General features: G+C 43.5%; 1 pseudogene; it reads left to right on the forward strand.

Moving 5' to 3' along the window:
- Nucleotides 1–4,341: 4,341 nt before the first annotated feature.
- LOC136662623 (5S ribosomal RNA) lies at nucleotides 4,342–4,461 on the forward strand (annotated as a pseudogene).
- Nucleotides 4,462–15,816: the final 11,355 nt, after the last annotated feature.

Below are 15,816 nucleotides of genomic sequence, written 5' to 3' on the forward strand. Positions count from 1 at the left end.
GGGGAAGGGGACATTTGTGCTCTTCCCCCGGCTAAGGGTACAGGCCCCTCAATGGGGCTACTCAAATCTGTGTTGGCTATTTTTCCGCGTTTGTTTATTTATTTATTTATTCATTCATTCATTCATTCACATTTTTATACCACCCTTCCTCCAAAGAGCTCAGGGCGGTTTACACAGCTGCTCCTCCCCTCCTTCTTGTCCTCACAACAACCCTGTGAGGTAGATGAGGCTGTGAGAAAGTGACTGGCCCAAGGTCACCCAGGAAGCTTTGTGGCTGAGGGGAGATTTGAACCTGGATCATCCAGGTCTAAGTCCACCTCCCAAACCACTACACCACCCTGGCTGTCTCATGGGGAGAGAGAATCCCCATGTCAGAGAATCTCATGGGGAGTTGAGAATCCCCATGTTGGACCGGAAGGCCCAACACGGGATTCAGGATATGGCAGAGCAGAGTTTTAGAGGGAAAAAGAACATCCCTCTATCCATGCTATTAGCCACCAAGTCTCTTCCTCGGCTGCTGATCTCAGACTTTTTAAAGAGAGCGCAACATGTCACGCATGAGCTCAAGAGGTCCTTGGTCTCTAATGAGATGCATTCCCTTCCATTGGCTGAGCCACCACTATTTCTAATCACCATAGGAAGGATAGCTGGTTGACACACACACTTCTCTAAGGACAGGAGTGTGCCACTAGAGGCAGGGATCTCACAAGACTTTTGTCCCAGTCTCCCTGCACGGCTCCCACCACATATGCCTAAAACTGGATTCCATTGGTTGATGCTTCTAACAATGGAGCTTGTTAAGTCTCTGGGGCATAGTTAATATCAATTTGCAGATGTCTATTTGGACTTTCTCAAATTCAACGACACAGTAAAAGATTGATGCCCATATTTCCATTTTGCTTCAATTTCCCAGGTCTCTTTCCCACCTATGTATCTTCTTTCGGGGTCATGTTCATAAGCAACCCATACATTTCTGCCATCTTTGCTCATATATATTTGCTCTTGGTAAATTTCCCTGCGGTAATTACAGCTCAGAAGTTGCAGCTGATTTGAACCTGTGGGGAGAAAAAGGTTATTGGTGAAGGAGAGAAAATTCTCTGTCTCTAAAAACAGTAGCACTCCGGGGCACCCAATTAAATTGATGGGCAGTAGATTAAGGACTGAGCAAAAAAAAAAAAGCATTTCACAGAACATGTGATTACTGTATGAAATTTCTTGTTGCAAGCAACATCACGAATGTGCCATTGGGGTGCTCAAAAAGAGTGAGCACTCCTATTCAAATGCTTGCTCCCTGTTTTCCTTCCCACTCATCAAAGAACTTACAATGAGGTCAGTGATGTACCAAGTGGTCCATAAAGTTTTGGCACCCACCACCATGACAAAATTATTTTCAGTAATGCTGCCATCTTTGGACAGCCTCTTGGACACCCTTCTACAGCCTGACACCTGGGGTCATCCTCCAGCATTAAGGATGGGTAAGAGAATGGTAGCGGTTTGCCCTGGTGGTATCTTTTTGTAGTGGGGACTGAGACTATGGGTAGGAAACTGACACAATTTGCACCATACCCTCTTCAGAGGGGGCCATTCAGAGGCAGCAATAGTTGCCATTAGAGAATTTGTGAGCAATCATTCCAAAGAGGTTTACCATTGTGAACCTTTGAATCAGCCACTTGGAGAGGCTTTTTTTTTTAAGCATTCAGTTGCAATGCATGCAGAAGTTCATTTAGAACATGGTTGGTTGGTTGGCAACCTTCAGTCTCGAAAGACTATGGTATAAGCCTACAGCACCCGGTATTCCCAGGTGGTCTCCCATCCAAGTACTAACCAGGCCTGACCATGCTTAGCTTCCGAGATCAGACGAGATCAGGAGATAGTGTTCAGTATAGCGAGATAGATTAGAGACAAACCCTGGGGTGCTGAGGCATCCCCCATTTGTCCCGAGAGAGAGAGAGAGAGAGAGAGAGAGAGAGAGAGAGAGAGAGAGAGAGAGAGAGAGAGAACCAGTGGTTTAGATGGGTTTAGAAGAGAATTTAACACAATTCTGATGTTAGGTTTGCCAACAACCATCAGCTAAATATATCCTCCATATTGAAGAGTAGTCTACCTCTGAATACTAGTCTCTGGGATGGACGCACACACTGGTAGTCTGTTGCATCAAGAGAGCCCAGATTAAGAATTCAAAGGCATCTGGATGACTACTGCAGGGCAGATAAAGCTCCACTAAACAGACCATTGGTCCAATTCAATACAGCAGTGTTGTTCAACCAATGGGGTTGCAAATCCTCATCTGGGGGGTTGCGGTAACCTTTCAAAGTCTGTGCAAGAGAGGGTTTCGTTCCAATCCAATAATGGGGCTGTCTTATCAAAAAATGAAATCTTCATCTTGTTGTCTTACCCCATAGTTCCTAAGGCCAACCCTGATCAGGCTGCTACCTTACAGGGTTGTTGTGAAGACAAAGAGATAGGGGGAATGGGTGGACAGGGGCAGGAGGTGGGCAGATTGAGTTATGGATGGTCAGGATCAGCACTGGGTCCCCAGACTAAATAAATTATTGAGGTCGTGGCACTAAAAAGTTGAAATCCACAACAGTAAGGCTCTCATGTTCTTAATTTATAAGAAAATACTGTACTTGCATGTACTGATGGAAGGGGAGAGACTGTCACTCACTTCTGTCACTCAACCCCTCACGTGAAAAGATTCCATCTTTTGTTATAGAAGTGATAAAACAATCCAACCTCATAGAGCTGTCCTTTTGTCATGCCATCAACAACAATATTGATCGGTTCCATGGATGAAGAGCCATTTAAGGTCCTTCTCGTCAATGTTTTTTGGCGCCATAAATGAACAGTTGCTACTCAGTAGTTTCATGGGATCCAGGCATCATTTTGCAAAGCAGTTATAATGTCACAGGGAAATAATATTTTCCCAGCAGTCAACTGTAATATTTTACTGCTGGGAAACAAGGACATAAATTTAGATTTCAGGAGCAGGAGAGCAAGAGCCATATGGCCCAATGGTCTTTATATTAGCAATTCTAATACAGGCAAGACAGATCCCCTTGGAAACAACATGCCTGGTGCATAGGTTCAGTACATATAAAAATAGGCACTCTTTTTTCTAGAACAGTGTTTCTCAAACTATGGGTCAGGACCTACTAGGTGGGCCGCGAGCCAATTTCAAGTGGGTCCCCATTCATTTCAATATTTTATTTTTAATATATTAGACTTGATGCTACCATGGCATGTGACTGCATTTGGGGAAATGTTACAGATGTCTACTTTGAACAGGCTACTATGTATATGCTTCTAACAATGAGAGTCAATGGGTCTTACTCTTGGGTAAGTGTTGGTAGGATTGTTAAAACTCTTCCTGCTTGGTGATGTCACTTAGGGTCATGACATCACTTCTAGTGGGTCCTGACAGATTCTCTGTGGGATCCCAGCGCTGAAAACTTGAAAACCGCTGTTCTAGAAGCATGAAATTAGTTCTGGGGATCACTGATGAACAATGACACTTTTACACAGAGTGAGAAGATGGTCTCTGCCCCAAGGAGCTTACAAATCCAGACAATGACACCAAGGAAACAGAAGGCTGTTTCTTGTATTTAATTATTTCTGTATTATTTTCATGACTTTTTTTTTTTTAATTGAAAACTGCTTTGGATGCTTTAACAGAAGACAGGCATATAAATATTTTAAGGAATAAATCAAAGTCAAATGCACACTTGACAGGCAACTGCAGGCAATCTGGACTGTGTGACCTGAGTACATAAGGCTGGTCCACCAATGATGTGGCAACAAACCTAGATATGCTCCAGCATACAGTCATGACAAGATGCAACCAAATCCATCCCTTTGGTGAGTGGCTCAGAATACGTCAATTGCCACAATGTAATACATCAATTGGTTGAACCCCGCCCCCCCAAATGTAGATCTATGTACCCTGAAAATGATTGATAGCCCATGTAGAAAATCTCAGCACATGGGACTTTCCTCATCTGTACATCAACAATCTCAAACTCTGGGTTGGGAAACATTAGGTGGGTTGCAGGTCAATTTCAGATGGGTCACGTAGCACTTCCCTTAGCCACCATTGAAAATACAGAGCTGAAAACACAGGGTACAGAGCTGCTGGGCAGGGCAGGCTCCCGGTGGGAGAGAGGCATGATGCTTTGCCCTGAATAGGTGGGAAGATGGGGTGCTGGAAAGGGGGGAGGGCTGTGTGGTTGGAGTAGGATCCAAGTCAGACTTCTGCTCTGGCTTCCGAGCTGGAATGTTTGAATTCCAAGCTGTGCAAAATAACAGGCACAAGCTTGCTGTGCAATGGGACCGTTGGTTGATTGCAGCAGCAACTGTTACCCTGCACATGCCCGATCTTGTCTGATCTTGGAAACTAAGCAGGGTCAGGCCTGGTTAGTACTTGGATGGGAGACCACCTGGGAATACCGGGTGCTGTAGGATTATACCATAGTCTTTCGAGACTGAAGGTTGCCAACCACCAGTTTAGGTTTGAAGCCTAATTTGATGATGTCACTTGCAGCCATGACATCACTTCCAGGTTAAGGACATCACTTCCAATTGTCATTCTAAAAGGTGGGTCCTGGTGCTAAAACGTTTGAGAGCCACTGCAAAACTGCCAAAAACCACTCTTAGGAAAAAAAAAATAGAAAACTGCCAAGCTGAGTCATATCAGTGTGTAGTCTTCTAGGTCAATATTGTCTGGAAGTAGATCTCTAGGGTTTCAGATAATGGTCTTCCCCAGGAATTTCTGGAGATGCCAGGGATTACCGGGACCTTCCAGCATGCCAAGCAAATGTTATTCATATAAAAACAGTAGAGTCCTTCCCTTCTTTGCAGCTGCCCACCCTAGGCTGTAGCAGTTGTACTCACCACATATGAGTTTGCAGCTCCAGACCATGCAGGGAGCTGCTGGTTTTAATTTGCAAGGCCCTGGGTGCCGAGATATTTGCATGCACTTGGCGGACTCCTCCACCGCATGCTCCCCTCTGATCCCAGGGAGTTGCTTCTACCCCCAGCTCTGGCAGTCTATCCTGTTTTCTAATGTTAATGAGATCACCCCATTCAGGGGGACGCTCCTGCAGAGACCTTCGCCTCCCCCTGCTTTTAATAGTGACTCCAAGTGGCCTATATCTCCATAAACAGATTTCACCTGCTGTACCCAGGAATCCGATTCCCCTCCAGGACAATCAGAGCAGCAGATTAATTAATTATGGTATTCAACCTTGCCAGGCGGACACAGTTCAACTTAATTAGCTTATTCCTTTCTGCTGAAAACTTCTCCTCTGCCCCACAGAGATTTTTTTTTTTTTGCCTGTGTTTAGTTAAATAGAAAACCAAGTCGATATTGAAATGGTAGAAATCAGGTCTTAGCCCTCTTGGGATTGAATCACCGGAGCATTCCATCCTACCGAGATTGGAGCTAGCTCCATGTTCGTTTAAAATATCCCAGCTCAGATCGACCCAGTATCTAATGCGCAAAAAAGATAGGGCAGTGAGGTTACCAACATTTGAACCATCTCATGTCACAGTCCTGTTAACAATGATGAGCTTAGCTGCATGCTCTAATAAGAGTGTCACTTGCTAATTTCTGGATATGAACTGTTTAAGGGACAGGCAGAGGTTGCCCTGTTTCAGCTTCGCACAGGGGTCCATATGGTTCTGTAAGGAAATTGAAATTACAGGACCTGGGAGAGTTCCAAAGGAGCAGTCCAATGGAGTCCTCTTTTTTGCCTCCAGGCCCCAACTACCCCTTTCAGTCCTCATCTTGCTAACATAAGAACATAAGAACAGCCCCACTGGATCAGGCCATAGGCCCATCTAGTCCAGCTTCCTGTATCTCACAGTGGCCCACCAAATGCCCCAGGGAGCACACCAGATCACAAGAGACCTCATCCTGGTGCCCTCCCTTGCATCTGGCATTCTGACATAGCCCATTTCTAAAATCAGGAGGTTGCGCATACACATCATGGCTTGTACCCCATAATGGATTTTTCCTCCAGAAACTTGTCCAATCCCCTTTTAAAGGCATCTAGGCTAGACGCCATCACCACATCCTGTGGCAAGGAGTTCCACAGACCGACCACACGCTGAGTAAAGAAATATTTTCTTTTGTCTGTCCTAACCCACCCAACACTCAATTTTAGTGGATGCTACTTGGTTAAGCATCTTGTTTATGACTGGGGATCATAAGAACAGAAGACGAGCCCTGCTAGATCAGACCAAAGGCCCACCTAGTCCAGCTTCCTGTAGCTCACAGTGGCACAGTGAAGCACGCAGGACAACAAGAGACCTGCCTTCTGCCACTTCTAAAACCACAAGGTTGCATATTCCCATCATGTCTTGTACCCTGTAATGGATTTTTCCTCCCTAAATCTGTCCAATCCCTCTTGAAAGGCATCTAGGCCAGGTGCCATTACCTTAACCTATGGCAAGGAGTTCCACAGAGTAATTGCATGCCATGTAAAGTAATATTTTCTTTTGTCTTTTCTAAACCACTTCAAAAGCACAGACCAGACTACTCTGCCATCCCTTGGCTGTGTTCTGCATTTTCTATTTTGGTGAGTAGTGAATGCTAAGACGTTCTCAGCATCTCAGGGTCTGAGCCCTTTGATACAGATGAGACCATCTCTGGGAGTGTCAGATTCTGGTTCATGGAGCTCCTCATTAACTGGCCCATCCTCACTGTCAGGGCTTGGACAATGGCATTGCCATTAGAGCTCTTATCAACTCCACCCCCCTCCAAGTTCAAGTTCTGGCTGTTGTTCAAGGTCAGAGCCATGACATAGGCATGGATGGACAGGTGGCAATCTATGGCAATTTTGGGGGCCAGGGCTAGAACTGAACTCATACCACATTTTCTGATACCAAGGATATGGATGTAGGAGACTATCTGGTTGCTTTGCTTCTTAGTTTTTTAAAAAATGTTATATTCATATTTATATAGGACAGCAGGGGTGTGCATTCACTGTGGGATAGTCACTGTGGAATGAATGCTAAAATGCTCTGTGCAGAATGTGTGTCATTTTTTTGGCATTCCTCCAAGCACAACACAAATAACCATGGCCCAGCCCAAGGGTGCCCAGACCCTGGCCCTGGGGCCACATGCAGCCCTCGAGGACTCCCAATGCGGTCCTCAGGGAGCCCCCAGTCTCCAATGAGCCTCTGGCCCTCCGGAGACTTGCTGGAGCCCACACTGGCCTGATGCAACTGCTCTCAGCGTGAGGGCAACTGTTTGACCTCTTGTGTGAGCATATGAGGGCTTCCTCCACTGCCTGCTGTTTCACGTCTGTGATGCAGTAGCGGCAGCAAAGGAAAGGCCAGCCTTGCTTTGTGCAAGGCCTTTTATAGGCCTTGAGCTATTGCAAGACCTTCATTCATTCATATAAGTTCATCTTTAATATATTCATTTATGTAAACTTATGTAAATTTATTCAAATTTTAAATGTAAATTAATTATTTTCTTCCCCGGCCCCCGACACAGTGTCAGAGAGATGATGTGGCCCTCCTGCCAAAAACTTTGGACACCCCTGGCCCAGCCCAAGGGAACAGCGATCTGTTTCATCGTTCAGGTCTGTAATCAATAGGAAGCTGATAATACAGGTGCCCATTTTAACGTCTTTTCAAGAGGGCCCCTTGGTGCTAGCAATCGGACGTTTGGCAGGTGTGATCCCACAGGGAGGCTCACAAACCTCTGCAAACTGAATGCAGATTGACTGGGAAACCAAATTTTGAGGGAGAATAATTCAAAGTGGTTCCCTCGCTGAAACCAAATGGAATCGAAGAAGGAAGGAGCTTATGAAAATGGGAGAGTTTTATATTATATAAATTCAATTCCAAACATAAGAAGAACCCTGCTGAGTCAGGCCAATGATCCATCTAGTCCACTTCCTGTTATCTCACAGTGGCCCACCAGATGTTCAGGGAGCCCACAAGGCAACAAGATTCCTGTATCCTGTTGCCACTCCCTTACATCTGCCATTCAGACATAGCCTACATCTAAAACCAGGAGGTGGTGTACACCCAGCATGGCTTGTAACCTATGATGGACTCTTCCTCCAAAAATCTGTCCAGTCCCCTTTTAAAGGCATTTAGGTCAGATACCATCACCACATCATGCAGCTAAGAGTTCCACGGATTAATTGCCTGCTACATTTGATTAATTACCTGCTGCAATGTAAACTTGCATTTATCTCTCCTTACACAAATATTTAATTTGCTTGCTTATATATTTCTATTTACCAAAGGAACACTCATGACTTGCAAAAAGAGCTTACTTACAAGCAGGCCCTAGTTTTATACCTTTATCTAGCTCCACCCCCTATCCTTCTGACTGATTAGAAAGGCTGGGCTTGGCAGAGACAAGCAGGTCAACAGGTGGTAGTATAAGCCTATGGTTCTCTGATAGCTGGCTAGGAATTTAGGGCACAAGCCTAACCAGGTCTACTCAGAAGTAAATCCTATTTTGTTCAAAGGGGCTGACTCTCAGGGAAGTGTGGTTAGGTTTGCAGCCTGCACTGTCTTTTAAATCTCAAGCTGTGGGTTAGGACCCATTTTTGGTGGGTCACTTTGTGCAGAGCCTCCAGTGAACACACAGATGATGGTAAGAGGGGAAAATCAGGGCTTGAGTCTTGAAGCTATTCTGAAAAAAAATCAGATAGCTACTAAGTGCTCTGTAAAAGAGCTCAACTCCTACAGTTTGCAAGTCTGTGCAAATATGGGGAGATAAATGTTTGCATATCTTTTCCCTGGTTATTATTTCTTGTAAAGAAATAAACATTCCTTTCTAGAACTCTTTTCTTTTAAGTCTGGTAAACCTAGGTGGGTCCTGAAATAATGTTGATTTCTGAGCCTTTCACCACTATTGTCAGGGTCACTTCGTAGCTAAGCCTTTGACTTGGGTCAAAATAAATTCTGTTGTGTGTATATTAGATTATGAGCCCTTTTGGGACAGGGAGCCATTAATTTGATTTTTTTTTTTTCTGTAAACCACTTTGTGAACTTTTTGTTGAAAAGCGGTATAGCAGCAGAAGCACATAGATCAATAAAGGAAGCAGCATAACTATTAAAAGATAAATCTTTGGAAACCCTTGGAAAATGAAACCAAGGGGGGATTTGGTCATCCGATAACCAATTCATGTGTTGAGCGAGCGCAGTATTACTGGGGCCTATTCTAGTATTAAGGTCTCCTATTATTATCAACAGAGCAGAAGGAAAAGCTTTTAAATTATCTTCTATAAGTTTTTCAAGAGATTCCCATAGATTAGAAGGAGTAATAGCAGCAGGGGGGATATACACATTGAACAACAAAATCTTAAAAGGATTAATCTGTAAAAGAAAAATTTGAAAATACACAGATTGAGTTGGAATATGAGAAAAGGAAAAAGGTAATGATAACTTTACAAAACAGCAGAGTCCAACACGTGGACGTCCCAAGATGTTGGTTTTGAAAGCAGGTAAGTGATAGGGAACATAACCAGGGATGGTCGGAGAAGACAAAGACCATGTCTCTTGAAATAAAATTATATCAAAAGTTTTCAGATAACAGATGAAATCTTTATCTGAAGCTTTTCTGGACCACCCCGAAATGTTCCAGGAGATTAAAGTAATAGTCATAACATTATGCAAAGAAGGAACGATATAACTTTTAGGAGAAGCTTGAGGATCATAAGAAACCTCTAGCTGGTTTATGGTTGGAATAGGGGAGGTGTTCTGGATATCTAAAGGAAGTCCAGATGTAAAATTGTTACTCACAGTATTATTTAACAGACTAGATCCAGTAAAATCGAAATTTAGAGGTGGGGGGTATTGGGAAGTTGCATCAATTAAACGAAAAGAATCAGTTAAAGAAGTTTTCTTAATAATACAGGTAGGAAAAAGGGATGTATGTGGAAGGGGTATAGGATTAGGATTAGAAATCCCTTCTGATGTTATGGTTTTAAATGATGTTTTATCTCCTCCAGCTGAAAAGCGGTATATAAATACTGTTAATAATAATATATGGTAGTTTTGTAAAACAGTATACCTTTAAGTTGCAATGAGTCATCCTTTTTCTAAAGGCAAAACAATGGTTTGTTTTCATTTAAGTTCAAATCCCCCCCTTTTGTTATGCTTTGATACATCTTTCCCCTTCTTGTGACCCATCTTTGCTGCTTTTGTCTCCCCACCCCCTTCCTTCTAGGCAGAATTTCAACTTTTAAAAATAAGCAAAAGTGAAGGATTAGGTTCATGGATTTTCAAACATTCCTTGTCATCCTGATTCAGAGATTTCATTCTCGTATAGAACAAACCAGAAAAAATGAAGCAATGAACAAGAACATGCGCCTGTATCCGCTCAGAGACCTTGAGGTGGGGCCAGCGTTACTAATATTTAAATTGGCCTCTGCAATTGTCCCTTCTGCCATAGTTTGATCAGATTCATCACTGCTTGTTTGTTTTCAACTCATGCCAAAGAATGCTTCATGCGCTGATGTCTCAAGATCCCGTTTCTGTTAAAAGCATAGGCACATGCAAGTCAGGTTATGGCTTTTCTGGTTAGCTAGTAGATCTACCTCTAGCATTGGGTACAAGTGCAAATAAATGTATTGTGGTGAACTCATGAGGTTCGTTGAACTGTAAGAGGGCAGTATGAAATGTCAAGCATCGTTCTTGCATACTGTGGGAGGTTTTATTTTTCTGCAGATCTTGGTGTTTTCCAAAGGTGAGAAGCGAAGAAAGCTGTGTCATGTGTTTTTATTCAAAATTTGTTATAATAATAAATTATAATCACTTTAAAAATGTTCTAGGGATATAGGTAGGAATGTGCCGGGACTCAAATGACTCAGACTAGTTGCAAAAAACATGCATTTTTTGTGACTTGTACAGACTTGAGTCATGCGTGTCAAAAACTTGAGCACTGACTTGGGACTCAGGGGGATTTACCTTAAAATTTTTTTAACATTTTTGTATGCTTGTGACTCTGTTTTGTGTGTGTGCTTGCTTGCTTGCTTTTTTTTTTTTTTTTTTTTTGCTGCTTCTGGGGCCTGACTCAATTTTTAAAAAGACTCAGATTTGAGGCAAAATGACTCTGGTCATGAGTCAGAGTCAAAAAATGACTCTGGATGAGTTGTGACAACTGTCATTATGACTTGTGGGCAACTCGAGTCAAAGGGGGCAGAGACCTGGGACTCAACTCAAGTTCCAGTTCTATATCCTGGCACATCACTGGATATGGGTGCTATAGTGTCCGCACATGGAGCTACACTACCCAATCCTATGCATGTCTATGCAGAAGTAAGTCCCATTAAAATCAGTGGGGCTTACTCCTAGGAAAGTATGGATAGGATTGGGCTGTCAGTCATTAACCATGTGCCCCCATTAAATAATAAATAAAAACAATAAAATGATTTTACTTTTCCGCAGATTTATTTATTTATATAAATATTTATATTATATATATCACAAAAAATGAAGTGCAGAAAGTGATGTTCAGCGTTTTTATTTCATTATCACCAATTTCTCCCACTTCTACTCCGGAGGTTGCTGGCACACCTGTTCCATGTGCCTTGCAATGCTCAGTCCTTGTGCGTGTGACACCCCCAGTCCCAAATGACTCACAGAACCTACCATTCTTCTTCAGTTAGATCTCCTGCACTAGAACAAAATTCAGTAGCTCTTGAACATAGCGTGGACAGATTGCCTGTTGATGCTTCACAAATTCAGCGTCACTGGACATTTTCTGCCCATAACTCATTTCACAAAACGTCGTCCTTCATGTGAAGGGGTGAAGGGGGAGGGAGATAAATACCATCGCAACCTCTAATGGAATAGAGCTGTGATTATGTGTGTGTAATTTCTTGAAGTCAGTACCGGCCTCCCAGGGCACTCTTGTTCTAATTAGATTAACTGTTACTGTCAGGGCTATCTAATTGCTTGTACTGAAGAAAGCAAATTGCAGACAGTACATATCAGTGTAAAATCAAACAGAAAACAGGTGTTTGCTAATTAAAACTGAGATTTTAATGAATGACCTGTGCGGTTTTGGTGAATAAATACCACTCTCAGCATCTGCTCCGTAATTAGGTTCCCATTCCTCCCCCCCTCCCCCCAAAGTCCCAGTAAATAACAGAGAATGCCAAGTTTAAATAAAGCCTAGTAATCTTTACTCCTTAATGGTCCAAAGCAGATGTTTTCTGTCCAGGTGACTGTAAGCTTAGCAAGGAGATAAGGAGGTTTGGGGAGAACAAAAAAAATTGGCATTTTTTTTGAGCCATGCCCTTTCCTTCTTGTCTTGGGATCAGGCACTCATTGGGTGGTAAGAAGCCATGCTAAACCTTCTGGAAAAAAAGGGCTACAATTTAACTCTTGGACATTACTGCCACTGCCAATTCAAGGAACATTGGCAGCTTTATTTTTAGCTAATTGGGTTTCTCGCTGTGATGACCTCACTCACCACATGTCACAGTTTTTTTCTGGACCCATTTAGAAATGCAAAAGGACAACTAATTAGGATTAGATCCACCAGGGACACCCTGCAGGTGACAAAGGTGAGATTCTCAAAGCTGGAGGTGGGACCTGAAGCCATGTCGCCAAACTAGGATTGTCAAGCCATGGTCCAGTGACCAAGGGGGGGAAAAAAAGATATAGCCATGGTTGTTCCTGTCCTTTCTTTCCCTGTCCTATACCACCTCACATAGAATCACAGAGTTGGATGGTCCCGCAAGGTCATCTAGTCCAGCCCTCTGCCTTTAGCAGGAATTCCTCCTAGAGTAGGAGTCTTCAAGCTTTCTCATGCTTTTAAAATAAATAAATAAATAATGAGACTGGAGACCCACCATCAATCCCACCTCCCTCCCTGGACCCAATCCACAGACCCCACGCCATTCCGCCCTCCAGTGGCGTAGCTAATGATCATCTTGGCCCGGTGCCAAGCTCAAAATGTTGCCCCGGAAGTGATGTCATAACCAGAAGTGACATCATGTCCAGGCTTTTTAAAAAGTGAAAATTGAGAGGCTCCCACCTCCTCCCACCAGCAGCTCACCACCCACTTGCTCCGCCGCCTCCCTCCAGTCAATGGCATAGCTAAGGCATCTATCTACTATCTGGGATCAAATAAGATTTTGTAGCCCCCTCCCCTGCATGATAAAATCAAATTTAATTAAGTAAATAAATAAAAAAGTTATTGGTTCCATACTGTATCATAATAACATCTCATTGGCACTTAGAACAATCAGTCTCATTGTCAGTTTAGAGTTAAGCAATTCCACTTTTTGTTCCACAAGACAGTTGTGTTTTCATTTTCTGGTTAATTGGCCATAACTTTTGATAGAATACAGATATTCTAATGCAGTTTGTTTCATTGCACTCTGCATTAAATGGCCTTTCCAATGATATGTAACATGATGGTATTATTCTTACATGCTAAGATTTTCACAATTTTGGTCACTAGTGTCTAGCTCAGCTTGTTGCCCCCCTAAAACCCGATGCCCAGTGCAACTGCTACCCCCTGCACCCCCTTAGCTACTCGACCGCCACCCTCCCAGGACTGTTCAGTGCAACCAAATCTTGTAACAGAGAGCAGAAAAAGTTACTATGAAGCCTGGCACTAGTGAAAGCTGCTTTAGCGAAATTGGGAAGAACTTGAGCAGGATTTGGACAAGGTCACCTGAAAGGGTACAACAGATGTCTCCCCCCTTGCCTGGTGATGCTCTAGTCCAATAGTCTTCAACCTTTTTCATTCCCGTAAGTTGCTGCAACCCTAAAACTGAAACTTTGTGAGCCTGTTGGGGTCATGTCCCCAAGAACTCTGTCCTAGAGCAGGTGCCAATCAAGCCTTTGCTTGAAGATCTGCAATGAGGGAGAATCCACTATCTCCCTTGGCAATCTGTTCCACCGCTGAACACCGCCCTTACCATCAAGATTTTCTTCTTGATCTCTCCCTCCTACATGATATAGAACTGAAGAGTCCTGCTTGCTCCAACCGCTGAAAGAGGGATGGGGCTGGTTGAAGAGAGGAATGAGAGAAGCCTTAACTGCCTTCTCTTTTGCAGCAGTGCTTCTCTGAAAGAAAACAGATAAGATCTCCAGCTTGTGCCTTGCCAAAGCTAAGCTTGTCTGTTCTATCTATATATCAAACATATTCCTGACAAGTGGTTGTCTAGCACTTTTCCCTCAGAATCTCTATGGAAGAGATCAAGGCGGTAATCCTATACACTCTTATGTGGGAGGAAGCCCATTGATCTCAACAGCCCATACTTCTAAGAGAACATGTGAAGGATCAGAATGAGCATCTCCAAAGATGCTATCTACTGCCTTGACTCTAGGCAACCATTGGTCGGAGTGTGTGTGTGTGTGTGTGTGTGTGTGTGTGTAATCTGCAGGCAGAAGTTGCCATCAACTGGATAAGAGGCACTCTTTCAAATGGGTGCTCCTCTATTTAGCAGGGGGAGAGTAACTAGCCCACTTCACCCCAGCAGTGTCTTTTCTAGTGGCTGTCTGCTGGTGTTCTTTTGCATCGTTTTAGATTGTGAGCCCTTTTGGGACAGGGAGCCATTAGTTATTTGATTTTTTTCTCTGTAAACCGCTTTGTGAACTTTTAGTTGAAAAGCGGTATATAAATACTGTTAATAATAATAATCAAGCATCCAACTCTATTACAACGAGAGAGAAATTTAAAATGACCTTTTGGTCACTGGCTTTTCTTGGTGGTTACATCTCCATTTTAAAACAGAAAAAAATGAGATCCCCTGAACTCAGAAACGAAACGGAATCTATGTGTTGTTGCAAGACCATTCCAGTAAATGCATTATATATTCCATAAATATCATATGAAAGGTGCAGATGTAGTGAGAATTCATAGCTCAATTTACATCCATCATGCCACATTAGTAGAATTGGTCAATAAAATAGCCCTGGACATTCAAATGTGACTCTCTTTTTAATTAAAAACAGTGACTAATGGCTTTGGAATGAACAGAGAGACTGTACTGCACTGCAAACGCTACTGCATGTGGCTTTTATGAGCTCAATTTCTTGGGCATGGCATAAAATGTTAACATTAACCACCAGTGACCGGTGGTGATGCTTGCAAACGAAGAGGGAGCCAGTGGCAGAACTGCCATTAACTCAAAGGGTCAAATGCCCTGGGCGTGGAGTCCCGCACCCCTGTAGGACTGTGCAGAAGTCTCTCTGAGGCTCCTGATGCTGTTGGAAACTGGTTTGCCGGAAGCACAATTTAAGAAGGGAGAAGCTTCAGGAGGCTTCTCCAATGTGTCCTGGAGTGATGTGAGGTTCCCCAAACTTTTTGGTGAGCGGGGGGAGGCGGATTTGCCAGTGGGGGGGTGGAATCCTGCAGGGGCGTCATGGTAGATCTTTGCCCTGGGGCACAGGACCAGGTTCGCCACTAGAGGGAGCTAAGAGTGTTAAAAGCATGGGTGTTTCAACTATCCCTATTTTTTGTCCCTGGACAAAAACCTCCACTGCTTCTTCTCCTTCCACTCTCTCGAATGGAAAAAGAAGAGGGGGAGAGAGAAAGTGGAAATATGGGGGGGGGGGGAGAGTGTTCAGTGGAGAGTGGGAGGAGCAGAGTAGGAGGAGCCTTACAGCATGGGGACAGCATTTGGTACACTAGCATTAAGAGGTTTTGGGCTGCATCTGCTTGGAATACTTGCTGCAGTTATTTACTGGGCTTCTTCCACTGTTCTGATTGGGTGAGAGCATTTTTCTATGTACTCCACCTTTTGACTCACTGGGATCTCTTCTTTTTCCTCTTGCACAACACCAGAACCAGGGGACATCCACTAAAATTGAAAGGTGGGAGAG

Source organism: Tiliqua scincoides, chromosome 11, assembly GCF_035046505.1.
Source record: "Tiliqua scincoides isolate rTilSci1 chromosome 11, rTilSci1.hap2, whole genome shotgun sequence".
Taxonomy (NCBI): Eukaryota; Metazoa; Chordata; class Lepidosauria; order Squamata; family Scincidae; genus Tiliqua; species Tiliqua scincoides.